The following is a 16,567-nucleotide window of genomic DNA, read 5'->3' as shown; positions in this document are numbered from 1 at the left end:
CCTAACTAAACTATAGAATAAAGACCTTCCTTAGAACGCTTTTATTTTTAAAATGATGAAAGATGAATGATATTTAGTTTGTGTGTGTGTGTGTGTGTGTGTGTGTGTGTATGTGTGTGTTAGAGCGAATGATGAAGAAATTCGTGGTGGATCGCAAGTGCTACCCACAACCCCTGCTTGTGAAAGAAAGCCAACTATCCACAGTGAGGATAGACATTTGTTACAAAACATACCCCCTGCATTACACCTCTCCATTGCGGCACTTGGTTGACCTGCACACTACAACCCCATTTCAAATCAAACAAGTTCATATGTGTGCCCTATACTTACTGTTTGTAAATTACCTCATTGCTACACTCCTACCTTCTGAACTGGTAGAAACTGGACGACTTCAGGCTGTTACTTCTTTTTGTCTAAGCAGTCTAATAATAATAGTAATAACAATAAAACTGTGTACAGTAGTATAGTAGCCCTTACGTAGTTACTGCTGCGTGATTTTGTCAATTAATTCATTTATCTGCTTTGAAGCGAGCAATTAAGCAATTTTTGGACTACTGCAGGAACTGCCTGCAACTTGGAGAAAGCATTTTGTTGCGATATTTAGCATTTGTTACGTATATGTCTCTCTTTTATCACCAACAATGTACGTGACAAAGCTCAACATGTGTGTGTACTGGGTGGACTATGTGAGGAACCTGTAACCCACACCACATTAATGCAACTAACTGAGAAAAACTAATTATTGATAACTTATATAATAAGCATTAGAGTCTTAAACAACTATGATAATACCAACGATCTTGTAAAAAAAATTAGTTTCGTGACTGAAACAGAATCGAATCGTTTAGTCTTCAGCCGTCAGAAAATTTCATTTTACCCCTCAGGGTGTAATTACCCCCAGGGTGGGAACCACTGCAGTAAAGAGTGCACGAATAGCCGCATCAATACACAGTGCACCCCCCTCTGGTGACAACGCAGGCATGTATTCTCGTATGCAAGCCATCGTAAAGGTGTCGAATACTGTCCGGCGATAGACTGTCCAAACCATCTTGTGGCTTTCATTGCAATTCGGCAATAGATCTTGTAGGCTCTGGACAACGAGTGAGTCTTCAAATGGCGAGAAATCTCGTGATCTTGCTGGCCAGGGCAGTTGCACACAATGAACAGTAGCTCGCGTCGCAGCACCCGTATGTGGGTGTGTATTATCCCGCTGAAAACGCACATCACCTTCCTGCCGAACAAATGGCACCAGCACGGGGATAACAAACACTGAAACACACAGGGCGATGGTTGTTTTATCCTGCAGGAACGCCAAACGTGGCCGCGAGCTGCAACTGTTGGCCCCTTGTGCCATGAAGCCTGGGATAGAACACATGTGTCGTGTGCGAATGGACATCGGAATATGCCGCTCACCGTGTCTGCGCCGCACCTGTCTACGTCAGTCACTCCCATACAGAGTCCACTCTCATCGCTGAAGACAACAGAGCACCATTCCACTCCCTAGTCGACCCTCTCACGACACCAGACCAGCTGTTCTTGGCGGTGTCGTAAAGTCAGTGGTAGTCTGACCAGAGGCACACTCAACAGAGGAAAGTCCACTGGACTTGACGGGATACCAATTCGATTCTGCACAGAGTACGCGAAAGAACTAGCCCCCCTTCTAACAGCCGTGTACCGCAAGTCTCTAGAGGAACGGAAGGTTCCAAATGATTGGAAAAGAGCACAGGTAGTCCCAGTCTTCAAGAAGGGTCGTCGAGCAGATGCGCAAAACTATAGACCTATATCTCTGACGTCGATCTGTTGTAGAATTTTAGAACATGTTTTTTGCTCGCGTATCATGTCGTTTCTGGAAACCCAGAATCTACTCTGTAGGAATCAATATGGATTCCGGAAATAGCGATCGTGTGAAACCCAACTCGCTTTATTTGTTCATGAGACCCAGAAAATATTAGATACAGGCTCCCAGGTAGATGCCATTTCCCTTGCCTTCCGGAAGGCGTTCGATACAGTTCCGCACTGTCGCCTGATAAACAAAGAGCCTACGGAATATCAGACCAGCTTTGTGGCTGGATTGAAGAGTTTTTAGCAAACAGAACACAGCTTGTTGTTCTCAATGTAGAGACGTCTACAGACGTTAAAGTAACCTCTGGCGTGCCACAGGAGAGTGTTATGGGACCATTGCTTTTCACAATATATATAAATGACCTAGTAGATAGTGTCGGAAGTTCCATGCGGCTTTTCGCGGATGATGCTGTAGAATACAGAGAAGTTGCAGCATTAGAAAATTGCAGCGAAATGCAGGAAGATCTGCAGCGGATAGGCACTTGGTGCAGGGAGTGGCAACTGACCCTTAACATAGACAAATGTAATCTATTGCGAATACATAGAAAGAAGAATCCTTTATTGTATGATTATATGATAGCGGAACAAACACTGGTAGCAGTTACCTCTGTAAAATATCTGGGAGTATGCGTGTGGAACGATTTGAAGCGGAATGAGCATACAAAATTAATTGTTGGTAAGGCGGGTACCAGGCTGAGATTTATTGGCAGAGTCCATAGAAAATGTAGTCCATCAACAAAGGAGGTGGCTTACAAAACACTCGTTCGACCTATACTTGAGTATTGCTCATCAGTGTGGGATCCGTAGCAGATCGGGTTGACGGAGGAGATAGAGAAGATTCAAAGAAGAGCGGCGCGTTTCGTCACAGGGTTATTTGGTAAGCGTGATAGCGTTACGGAGATGTTTAGCAAACTCAAGTGGCAGACTCTGCAAGACAGGCGCTCTGCATCGCGGTGTAGCTTGCTGTCCAGGTTTCGAGATGGTGTGTTTCTGGATGAGGTATCGAATATATTGCTTCCCCCTACTTATACCTCCCGAGGAGATCACTAATGTAAAATTAGAGAGATTCGAGCGCGCACGGAGGCTTTCCGGCAGTCGTTCTTCCCGCGAACCATACGCGACTGGAACAGGAAAGGGAGGTAATGACAGTGGCACGTAAAGTGCCCTCCGCCACACACCGTTGGGTGGCTTGCGGAGTATAAATGTAGGTGTAGATGTAGATCGTAGTCGTGCTGCAAGAAGGCGGTTCCAAGTGGGCCTTGGCGCACACAGCAGGTGAAAAATACAGTATGTACGGATTTCTTGCCTTAATGACGTTCAGATTGGCCACCGCTGCACTCAGAATGCGTCGATCTTGACGTGTGTCTGTACTACGCTGACATCCAGAGCGTGGCCTACAGCTGTGGGAATGTTCCGCAGACCACTGCTGAAAGAAGGGGCATACCACCGATATACTGCTCCCAGTGTGTACAGCAACCTGTCGATACGACCGACTAGCTTCCTGCAGGCCCATAACGTGGCCCTTTTCAGATGGAACCATAAGCAACGCTCCGCGCTACACACGCACTGCGGACCTTCACCGGGAATATCGGCTAGATAATATCTTGCAGGTATTCCATAAACTCTCTACACGACAGTACAATAACACGAGACACTCGCGTAACCCGTTTATTCTTACCTGGGCAACTTCGACCACAACCATAGATGGAAACATAATAGACCAAATACACCATTGGGAAGGAACCAAACATCTATGGTCCATAGCACGCTAACACGACAGTACTGGCGGGCCCCTGCAACACAGTTACTACTGGTAATCCCAGATGCTCGACCCGCCGAAAAACAGATATCGCAGGGAAGCCGTACTGTACACAGCACGCAAACCAGCCACACACACACACCTTACACTGTGAGCCGATCTATGACCATTCGCCCACTAATGTATGATGACCTTGAACTGTTACAGGGACGTAGCAACTGCAGCAAGCCCTACAACGCGCTTCCTCAACGATAAAGGTAACGATGCACGATACCTCGCACTAACACAACCACACCTTGCATGCACTGTCGCAGCTAGCAAGCCGCTATTGCCCTTACTACCCGTCCTACTGTCGCAGAGGTTTTTGCCCTTGGCGCTTGCCTTGGCACTTTTTTTCCTCTGCCCGCTACCCTTCGATCGCTTTCGTTCATTTTCTATCTCCTGATGCACCACGTAAATAAGTAATCTTAGCCAGACGCATGGATAACATCACAGCCTGCATCCTGTGACTCCTGATTCAAAGACTAACATGTTATACGGAGGTGACAGTAGAACTTTGGGTTTGGTCGCCACCTTGGTGTGGGCGTGGAGGGGCCCCATCCTTTATAAAAAAAAAAGATGATTCATGTTGTTCAGCAGGAGTACGTACTCGCCAGTGGTGCACGGTTGCACAATAGAATGAATGTTGCACTGTCCATCTCTAAACTCATCACAGTTACTGCATGCCAAATTTAAAAGACTGCAAAAACCTCAAGATTGGCAAAGTTTTGCAGAAGCTCGAAATACAGCGCATACTTAAATGCGAGATACTTATAATAATTTCCACAACGAAACTCTGTCTCGGAATCTGGCAGAAAACCCTAAGAGGTTCTGGTCATACATAAAGCACACCAGTGGCAAGACGCAACCAATACCTTCACTGAACGATAAGAACGGTGAAGGCACTGATGACAGTGTTATTAAAGCACAGTTATTAAACACGGTTTTCCGAAACTCCTTCACCGAAGAAGATGAAGTAAATATCCCTGAATACCAATGAACAACAACTGCCAAGATGAGAAACATAGAAGTACATATCCTCGGTATAACAAAGCAGCTTAAATCACTTAATAAAGGCAAGGCCTCCGGTCCAGATTGTATACCACTCGGGTTCCTTTCAGAGTATGCTGATACAATAGCTCCATATTTAGCAATTATATATAACCGCACGCTCACAGAAAGATCCGTATCTAAAGACTGGAAAATTGCTGAAATCATACTAATACCGAAAAAGGGAAATAGGAGTAATCCTCTGGATTATAGACCCATATCACTAACGTCGATTTGCAATAGGGTGTTGGAGCATATACTGTTTTGGAACATTATGAATTACTCAAATAAAACGATTTATTGACACAGTCCGCACGGATTCAGGAAATATCGTTCTTGTGAAACACAACTAGCTCTTTATACACATGAAGTAATAAGTGCTATCGATAGGGGATGTCAAATTTATTCCATATTTTTAGATTTCCAGTAGGCTTTCGACACCATTCCTCACAAGCGACTTCTAACCAAACTGCGTGCCAACGGAGTATCGCCTCAGTTGTGCGACTGGATTCGTGATTTCCTGTCGATAGGTCACAGTTCGTAGTAATAGGTGGAAAGTCATCGATTGAAACAGAAGTAACATTCGGCGTTTCCCAAGGAAGTGTTATAGGCCCTCTATTGTTTCTGAGCCGGCCGATGTGGCCGTGCGGCTCTAGGCGCTTCAGTCTGGAACCGCGCGACCGCTACGGTCGCAGGTTCGAATCCTGCCTCGGGCATGGATGTGTGTGATGTCCTTAGGTTAGTTAGGTTTAAGTAGTTCTAAGTTCTAGGGGACTGATGACCACAGATGTTAAGTCCCATAGTGCTCAGAGCCATTTATTGTTTCTGATATATATCAACGACATAGGTGACAATATTAGATTGTTTGCAGATGATGCTGTCATTTACCGTCTTGTAAAGTCAGCAGATGACCAAAACGAATTGCAAAATGATTTAGATAAGATATCTGTATGGTGCGAAAAGTGGCAACTGACCCTGAATAAAGAAAAGGGTGAATTTATTCACGTGAGTACTAAAACAAATCTGCTAAATTTTGATTACGCGATAAGTCACACAGACCTGAAAGCTGTAAATTCAACTAAATACTTAGGGTTTAGAATTACAGTAACCTAAATTGGAAAGTTCGCATAGATAATGTTGTGGGTAGACCAAACCAAAGCTGCGATTCATTGGCAGAACACTTAGAAAGTGCAACAAGTCTACTAAAGAAACTACTTACACCACGCTTGTCCGCCCTATTCTGGAGTATGGCTGTGCGGTGTGGGATCGGCATCAAGTGGGACTGACGGATGACATCGATTTAAAAGAAGGGCAGCTCGTTGTGTATTATCGCGAAATGCGGGAGATAGCGCCACAGACATGATACGTGAATTGGAGTGGCAATCATTAGAACAAAGGCCTTTTTTCATTGCGACGGGATCTACTCATGAAATTTATATCACCAGTTTTCTCCTCCGATTGCGAAAACATTCTGTGGGCATCCACCTACATAGGGAGAAATGATCATCACGATAAAATAAGAGAAATTAGGGCTCGCACGGAAAAATTTAAGTGCCCATTTTTCCCGCCCGCGGTTTCAGAGTGGAACGTTAGAAGAGAGAGCTTGAAGTTGGTTCATTGAACCCTCTGCGTGGCACTTTATTGTGAATAGCAATCACGTAGGTGTAGATATAGATGTAGAGCCAAAACACAGGGTGCACAGACAGGCCTCTGACAGTCGATGACCGTGATAAATGAATCACCAACACTACCATCTCTCAGTACGGACATGTTATACTCTGGTGCCACTGAAGACAGTCCTTCAAAGTGTTGCATTTTTTCGGCAGTGTATTTGACGTTAAGCGTGTAAGCCAGAAATTTTTTTAGAAAAAGTTTGAAATTATGTGAAAAAAGTCGCCAAGTGCTCTCATTACGAAGCACTGGCCGAATACAATCTGCGTCACGCATTTCAATGTTTCTGCCCTCTTATCTCCGGAACTATATGTCCGTAGCAAAGAAGTGATAAATTAAAACGTCATGTCTGACGCTGAAGTTTTACTACATTAACAGCGAATACAGAGTAAACGATAAACATTCTTCATTTCATCATTTTGTGGGGAAGCGGGGGATGGGTGTCAGCACGAGAAAGTTTAATAAAGATTTGAAATTATTTGCAGTTTTTACTGGAAGTCGCTAACACCTCTCATTCTCAAATACTGGATGGGGTCTTTACGAGCCGTCAGCCACACTACGTCAAGAGAAACACACTTTCTAACTGCAATACTTACGTTTTTACTGTGTTAGACTTTTAACATAAGATTATACCTCTTCACGAATAGATTATGACAGCATTTCAGAATTTTAATTTCGGTCAATAATCACGCGAAATATTGAATATGGAAAGATTATTGCTCATGAATCGGGTAGGTAGTCTGATATGGGGTTCGGGGTACTCGGTTAGTAATACAGAGATGTGTGTGTGTGTGTGTGTGTGTGTGTGTGTGTGTGTGTGAGAGAGAGAGAGAGAGAGAGAGAGAGAGAGAGAGAGAGAGAGAGAGAGAGAGAGAGAAAGGACATCATACAATCTCCATACAGAGAAGGAATGTCCTGACTGACTGACTAACTCACCATCGCCCAACCCAAATCTTTCAAGACAGAAACTTGAAATTTTTGTGAGAGTGTGGATCCTATATTGTAGGCTTCGCTTAAGAAGCGATTTTTCGAAATTCCAACCCTAAGTAGCGGAGGATGGATTTTTTTGAAAAATATCGCTATTAAGGCAATTTTGAAGCTAGACCTATAACAATCGTTATTTGCTTTCTCGGTCAGAAACTAAAAAATACATATTTCAGCATTTTTGGAAATTTAAACCTATGGGGGTGAAATGGTGGGTGATAGCTTGTTTTTGAAAATGTATCGTTATTACAAAACTACTAAACTATTTTTAAAGCAGCATCCACGCTACTGGCCATTAAAATTGCTACACCAAGAAGAAATGCAGATGGTAAACGGGTATTCATTGGACAAATATATAATACTAGAACTGACATGTGATTACATTTTCACGCAAGTTGGGTGCATATATCCTGAGAAATCAGTACCCACAACAACCACCTCTGGCCGTAATAACGGCCTTGATACGCCTGGGCATTGAGTCAAACAGAGCTTGGATGGTGTGTACAGGTACAGCTGCCCATGCAGCATCAACACGATACCACAGTACATCAAGAGTAGTGACTGGCTTATTGTGACGAGCCAGTTGCTCGGCCACCATTGACCAGACGTTTTCAGTTGGTGAGAGATCTGGAGAATGTGCTGGCCAGGACAGCAGTCGAACATTTTCTGTATCCAGAAAGGCCCGTACAGGACCTGCAACATACGGTCGTGCATTATCCTGCTGAAATGTAGGGTTTCGCAGGGATCGAATGGAGGATAGAGCCACGGGTCGTAATGCATCTGAAATGTAACGTCCACTGTTCGATGTACCGTGAATGCGAACAAGACGTGACCGAGATGTGTAACCAGTGACACCCCATACCATCACGCCGGGTGATATGCGACCATCATGATGCTGTAAACAGAACGTAGATTCATCCGAAAAAATGACGTTTTGCCATTCGTGCACCCAGGTTCGTCGTTGAGTACACAATCGCAGGCGCTCCTGTCTGTGATGCAGCGTCAAGGGTAACCACAGCCATGGTCTCCGAGCTGATAGTCCATGCTGCTGCAAACGTCGTCGAATTGTTCGTGCAGATGGTTGTCGTCTTGCAAACGTCCCCATCTGTTGACTCAGGGATCGAGACGTGGCTGCACGATCCGTTACAGTCATGCGGGTAAGATGCCTGTCATCTCGACTGCTAGTGATACGAGGCCTTTGGGATCCAGCACGGCGTTCCGTGTTACCCTTCTGAACCCACCGATTCCATATTCTGCTAACAGTCATTAGATCTCGACCAACGCGAGCAGCATACGATACGATAAACCGCAATCGCGACCTTTATCAAAGTAGGAAACGTGATGGTACGCATTTCTCCTCCTTACACGAGGCATCACAACAACGTTACACCAGGCAACGCCCGTCAACTGCTGTTTGTGTATGAGAAACCAGTTGGAAACTTTCCTCATGTCAGCACGTTGTATGTGTCGCCACCGGCGCCAACCTTGTATGAATGCTTTGAAAAGCTAGTTATTTGCATATCACAACATCTTCTTCCTGTCGGTTAATTTCGCGTCTTTAGCACGTCATCTTCGCGGTGTAGCAATTTTAATGGCCAGTAGTGTATATGGAGGTAGTATCTGTTCCCGGAAGAACAGATACCATTGATGACCGTGCAGCTTGTCTAGAATGAAATGATAATTAAATCGGCACCCTAGCTGCGAACAGGCGCTGATATACATCATTGGGGACATGTTGAAAATGTGTGCCCTGACCGGGACTCGAAACTGGGATCTCCTGCTTACATGGCAGACGCTCTATCCATCTGAGCTACCGAGGGCACAGAGGATAGTGCGCCTGCAGGGACTTATCCCTTACACGCTCCCCGTGAGACCCACATTCCCAACATGTCCACACCACTACATTCGTAGTGCGCCTAATAGATGTTTGCCCATCACATTACTCGTGGCAGACTTATCTACCAAGTCCCGTACGAATTGGGGCATACGGTATGCGTTGGCACAAGAAGGTCCATGGCCGGGTAGCCATCTTTTAACTATATATGAAGGTACTTCATTCTAGAGAAGCTGTACGGTCATCAATGGTATCTGTTCTTCTGGGAACATATACTACCTTCATATATAGGTAAAACATGGCTACCCGACCATTGACCTTCTTGTGCGCACGCACACGCTATGCGCTAACTCGTACGGGACTTGGTAGATTAATCTGCCACGAATAATTAGTGTGATGGGTTCATAAATGGTTCAAATGGCTCTGAGCACTATGGGACTTAACTTCTGAGGTCATCAGTCCCCTAGAACTTAGAACTACTTAAACCTAACTAATCTAAGGACATCACACACATCCATGCTCGAGGCAGGATTCGATCCTGCGACTATAGCGGTCGCGCGGTTCCAGACTGTAGCGCCTAGAACTGCTCGGCCAATCCGGCCGACAGTGTGATGGGCAAACGTCTATTAGGAGCACTACGAATGTAGTGGTGTGGACATGTTAGGAATGTGGGTCTCACGGGTAGCGTGCAAGGGATAAGTCTCTGCAGGAGCACTATACTCTGTGTCCTCGGTGGCTCAGATGGAGCCAGCACGATAGCTCAGCGTGTTCGGTCAGAGGGTTTAGCTACCCTCTGTAATGAAAAAAATGAGTGAACGGATCAACGAACAACCTGAACGAGTGTCATCGGACGTCTGCCACGAACAAATTCAACGAACAATATAGAACAAAATAAGATCATCGAAAAAAAAGATGGGTGGAGCGCCTGCCATCTAAGCAGGAGACCCCGGGTTCGAGTGCCGGTCGATGCACACATTTTCAACATGTCCCAAATGATGTATATCAGCGCCTATTTGCAGCTAGGGTGTCGATTTAATTATCATTTTATTCTGGTGTTTCTGCTCCTCGGCTGACAACTCACTCACCGCTTCTTTTTATGCTGGCGTGCTTGTCTCTCGTGTCATCCACTGTCAGTCCCATTTTACGTAGAAGTGTCCGGACACTTCGGATGAGATACCTTATGTAGATGTAGAATAACGTAACCTGTTTATAACGGCGCCAGAAAAAAAAATCTGGGTTACGTTAAAACAAAGAAAATAGTTGCTGAAATGAAGGCCGGTGGTGAACTGCGGAAGGTTTTTGCTGCTGTCACGTAAAGTGATGTATTTGCTAATGGAGTTTTATGACAAAACACGTGCTCGTTAACGGCTGTGACGCCCCATCAATTACCCTGTCCGGCAAAATTAATATCGTATCCGCATCGGCGGCCGTCATTGCTGCCAATGCAGTTAGTGATTACCCTAATGGATCCGACTTTCAGTGTTGAGCAGCCAGCTGCGAACGCTGTCCAAACTGGACGCATTCGCTGCTCCTCCATTCTGAAGCGTCACTAGCAGCCGACAACTTACTTCTTTAAGCTGATCACGTTAACCACAATAGGGTGTCTTTCTCGATTTTGATAGTCAACGGCGTTGTACTAGATTTATTTTCAGTATCCGTATGATATTACTGAGATTTCTGAACACTGGCCTGTTCCAGTTTTTCGTTTCGTGGTGCGTATGCTGTGTTGGGAAGTCTATCTTCAGGAGTCTGCCAATGCTGGTGTGTCATCGTTTCTGTGTAGCCCTCCCGCGATTCAGATAAACCTGCGGCCATACATACAACCCTTCTTTGTATGAGTCTTATTCAGTGCGTATCCCACACATTTCAGCAGTATTCTAAGATAGGACGTACAAGCCAATCAGTTTTCTGAAGCCCGCCGTTGATGCGCTTCATCATATTTCGTACTTCAGTTATTCCTCATCAGACCATTCCATCACCAATTCCTTCGCCTTTACAGTCATGATATCGCCGCAAATGACTACCCCGCCGCAAATGACTACCCCTCTGCTCGAGTTCTGGGAAATATGTTTTTTTCTGCAGCAACAGAGAATTCCTCTAACTAACTGAAGCATGTAGATGGTTTAGCTGTGCTTGTTTCAAATAACAAAGTCCCATTCCTAAGCCGTTTTACCGATTTCAGTGTCGTAGGGATACATTGTAATAGTATATATACTAAGATGGTATCTGTTCTTTCGGACATGTCCTAAAGAACAGATACCATCGGTGACCATGCAGATCGTTAGAATGAAATTACAATGAAATGAACACCCTTAGCTACTTACAGGCGTTGACATACGTCAACGGGGACAGATGAAAATGTGTACCCTGACCGGGACTCGAACCCGGGATCTCCTGCTTACATGGCAGACGCTCTATCCATCTGAGCCACTGAGGGCACAGAGGATAGCGCGACTGCAGGGATTTATCTCTGGCACGCCTCCCGCGAAACCCACATTCTCAACGTATTGTCCCGCACTACATTCGTAGTGCCCCCGCCCACTGTACTCATTACTCGCGGCGCGTTGCCGATTCCCGTAAGAGTTCGGGCACTGTTTGTGCATTCGCACAGAAGAAGAAGATGGTCAAGTGGCTGGTAAGCCTTAACTATATATACACTAAGATGGTATGGATACAGCGTCTGCCATGTAAGCAGGAGATCCCGGGTTCGAGTCCCGGTCGGGGCACACATTTTCATTTGTCCCCGTTGACGTATGTCAACGCCTGTAAGCAGCTAAGGGTATTCATTTCATTGGAATTTCATTCTAACGAGCTGCATGGTCACCGATGGTACCTGCTCTTTCGGACATGTCCGAAAGAACAGATACCATCTTAGTATATATATACCGTTTGGTAGTCACTGCGCCATCAAGAAATGTCGCACTGATTATTCCGTGACAAGACATTGCACGTCACGGTCACCCGTTTAGGGTGAAGAGATTTCTCGATCGCGAATGGGCCAATTTTGCTTATTGACGAACCCATCCAAATGAAAGTGGTGGGCTTCATCTGTCAACTAAACCACATTCACATCAAGGACGTGTTCGTCAATTCTGTGGACAGCAGTGCTGACGAAACAAAAATGACTGTTCCATGTCCCCGGGGGCTTAATGGCTGATGCATCTGAATTTTGTGTGGGGAGAGATTCAGGTCTTCAACAGCAATTTCTCGCAGTTTCTCCCGGCTGGTTCCCGCCTGTTCTGCATCTCGTCTGATCGATTTCCTGGGGATGGTTTGAAACACAGCGCGTGTCTTCTCGACGTTTTCACCCTTCATGGACGACCGACATTGCCAACACTGTCATCACGAACACTACCCGTTCTCTCAAACTTACAAATCAAATTCTTGATTGTTAGCGCACTTGGAGCGGTTGTCCTTAGCTTGAACTCGGTCGCAAACTTCCATCGAGCCGCAGTTGGGCTGTTATTGCTCGCACAGTAGACCTTCACAAGCTCTATATGCTCTGGCACACTGTACCGTGACATTTTCATGTGAAAATGGCCGATAACAAATGGCCCGTGCGCATGCGCATACTAATTCCCATCACGCCCCGCGGCCAACCGTGCAGTTTGAACGTTCTAACGCAAACTGAAGTCTTGACGATTTTATTTCATGTAGTTCAATAACTGTCACCCTGTACAGTCAAAGAAAAAAAACCGAAGAATCACGAAGGAATTATCCGAATGGGACGGAGATCGGTAGATTTGATGCCCATGTACATCCAAACAAATGAATACAAGTTCAGAAAAACAGTATGATTTATTCAAGAGAAAAACTTCACAAACTGAGCAAGTCCATAACGCGTTGGGCCACCTCTGGCCCTTATGCAAGCATTTATTCGGCTTGGCACTGATTGACAGAGTTGTTGGAGTCCTCCTGAGGGATATCGTGCCAAATTATGTCCAGTTGGCGCGTTGGATCGCCAATATCCCGAGCTGGTTGGAAGGCTCTGTCCATAACGCTCCAAGCTTTCTCAATTGGAGATAGATTCGGAAGCCTTGCTGGCCAAGGTAGGGTTTGGTAACCGCGAAGACAAGCAGTAAAAAGTCTCGCCGCATGCGGAAGACCATTATCTTGCTGAAATGTAAGCCCAGGATGGCTTTTAAAGAAGGTCAACAAAACTGAAACTACTGTGGAATTGGAAAGCAAATAGGAAAGACTCGACCCCTTTTGTTATCACTCGGCTGGGTCCCGGCGGGGGTTCGAGTCCTCCCTCGGGCATGGGTGTGTGTGTTTGTCCTTAGGATAAATTAGGTTAAGTAGTGTGTAAGCTTAGGGACTGATGACCTTAGCAGTTAAGTCCCATAAGATTTCACACACATCTGACATCTGTTATCACTCATTTTATTTAACAATCATATAAACAAATTCCTTTAAAACAACAATATCTTATTCTGCTACCAACGTCTTTTATGAAACAAGGTCTATGTCACGTATAAGAAAATTTTAAATCCACTAACAATTTTGCGCCTGACGACTTAAAATTAATTCACAGTTGTATGTTGCTCTTCAGACAGAGTTTAATGAATATAGTAAATACCCGATTAAACGTAATTAGCACCAGAATTAATTAGCGAGGAGTGACGCCAGGTCGCTCGAAGGCGGAACGAAAACTTAACTTGGAGAAGCCAAGGCCGAAGGCGGAAGCCGGCAGTTCGTACAAGAGCCACTTCTCGAGCTTCGACCCGGAGTCACCTCCCGCTACCCAGGATTTCTCAGCCCTGGTACCCGTAGATACCCGTAGGTCCAAAACACCAGCCAGCCAGCTGTAACGTTTAACAAGCGCGCAGAACATGTCCGCAGGGACAATGTAAACAACCAGCAAAAATTATCAAATAACAGGTTAAATTATTCACTAATATAACGGTACAATGCCTTCTTTAAGATCAAGCACTTAATGTTTCGATTAACATTTATAAACATTTCTCCTCCGGAATGACGACCATGCGGAGACAGCTAAACAACTTCCAAATATAAATACACTGTGCAACAGGTATTATCACTTAGCTGACAGATGAAGGCACAAAATCAGTTTTAACAACTATGTGCATCTGAATCAGTAATTGTAAAAACAACATTAGTCCGAAAAAGTAAATTTTCAAGGAGAAGCGAAAAACTGTATACAGGCTAAATAATGGACAGTAGGATAAATCCATTAATTTTAATATTGACTGTGTATGTTAGGTAAGCTTTAACAGTAAAACAAAGCACTTTAAATGTAATAACTTTGCATGAACGATTTTTTTAATTGTATGGACTTTTGTTGTTATTGCAGGATGAACATTTTGGACTGACGTTTTAACATCAACATTTGTTTATGTTATCAAAAATTACTTTATTGTATAAATTTAATATACAATATTAGTTGTACATTGCCTAATATTGTTTTACAGGGAAATTGAAAAATATTGTTAATGTATGCACACACAGTATGGAAAGACTAAAGATATGACGATTAAATTGTGACATCAGGAATTAAATTTCTCATTTCACCTAACAGGACAATGAAGGATTAACACTACACTATACAGGTTATTTTACACTAAAAATTTATTATGAATCATCTTCAGGAGTGTCCACAGAAGGCCGCTCAGTCAATTCCAGAGAAAAGGCTTTGTGCTCATCAGGAATATGTTGCATTAATTGTCCCACATCTTTCAATTTTTTGACATTGATTGCAACTTTGTTATTATATGCAATTTCTGCAGGCAACTTTGGTTCTGTCTGTAATGAATGTCGCAATGAAAAGCGGTGTTTTACGAGACCATCAATATGATAGTAACTGTCAACTTTACCTGGAAACATTTCACTGTGATGGATGCTCATAAATGAGGACACTGTGAATTTCACTTTACTGCTTTTGTCCACATTCGTCCTATAACTGTCGTCAGACAAACAGGATCGCTTATAAAATTTGGGCCACCATTTTTTGTAACCCAAAATCTCTTCCATGGTAACAAGCTTTACATTAATATTATGTTTTTTGGATGATGTCACCATACATTGAACATACTTATACAAAGAATATATTCTGTCTTTTCTTCTTATCACCCTCTTTATGGAAGCAACTGTACAATCACATGATAAAAATGAATGGCCATGCACAGGAAAATGCTGGAATACATCTTTGAATATGCCAGAACTTACAAGGCAGTTCATTACCCTAACCACTGTGTTATTATTTTGCTCAGGGCACCCACCTGAGAACAGGTGTAATTCAGTAACACTATCAAGTATCTCTGTGTTGATGTAATCAACCAAAAACGAGCATACTTCGTTAGGTCCTTTGTGGGCAGTACCTTCGTGGTACAGATATACCTTGGGTTTGTTGCTCTTTAGGTCTGTAATACATAATTCATTAACGTTAATTTGCCATAAATAAAAAGCTTCCTGTGCTGGAAGCTTAGGCAACTGCAGATTTTGCATATAATCGAAACACCATACTAGCACATGCTCATTTTCTGCACACTTTTCCTTAACAGCATCCATCTTTAAATAGAATTTTTTGCTTCTTCTTTTATGTACCATGATTTCCGCTACAGCCACACGCCTTGCAGTATCGTTCAATGATGGACTCTTAATCTTCACTGAAAGTGACTCACAAGAGCAGCAAGTATCGATTTGCGGCCGCCCAAAGCGTAAGTTAAAACGCTCATTGAAAACCCTTAAATAAATTCCATATGACACTCTGGTATGAGGATATAACTTCATGAACAGTTCGTACATACATACTTTTTACAGATAATTCAGGGTTTAAGTAATACGTTTCTTTACTTGAATAATGTGAAATTTTCGTAGGGAATGTTTTAATATGTTCCTCAATTATCGATAGGACTTCCTGTGGTGTTGCATTGGTTGAAGCAGTACATCCTCTACTGTCACATGGGCGAACATTATTTTTCACACAGTTACAAATTCGTCGCACACGTTCATTTGTAATGCCAAAAAGGCTACAAAATGCCTTTTTGCACACTTCCACCCGGCCAGAATCTCCAGTTACCACGTGATATCGATAATTTAGTGCTTTTGGCTTAGGCTGGCCATCACTTTTCCGGGGTATTCTGCGTACCATGTCTTCCTTTTCGATCAGCCCTGCAAGGTAACCATCTTGTGTGTTCTTACTCTCAAAATCGTGAAATTTAGTGAATATATCTATCTGTTCATGTTCAGAGATCCTCTTGAAACACAGTTACTTACATCTGAAACATATTAATACACGAATACCAATGTCAGGAAATGTAAAAGAGTTGCAAAAAAAATTATTTGCGTAAAATCAATTATTTTTTATTGATAGAGTAAATTATCCATATGATATTTACTTACCATAAAAGATAGAACAGATGGGAACC

The sequence above is a fragment of the Schistocerca serialis genome, chromosome 9, assembly GCF_023864345.2.
Source record: "Schistocerca serialis cubense isolate TAMUIC-IGC-003099 chromosome 9, iqSchSeri2.2, whole genome shotgun sequence".
NCBI classification, from domain to species: Eukaryota; Metazoa; Arthropoda; class Insecta; order Orthoptera; family Acrididae; genus Schistocerca; species Schistocerca serialis.
The sequence above is the reverse complement of the archived record's forward strand: the minus strand, read 5'-3'. Positions refer to the sequence as shown.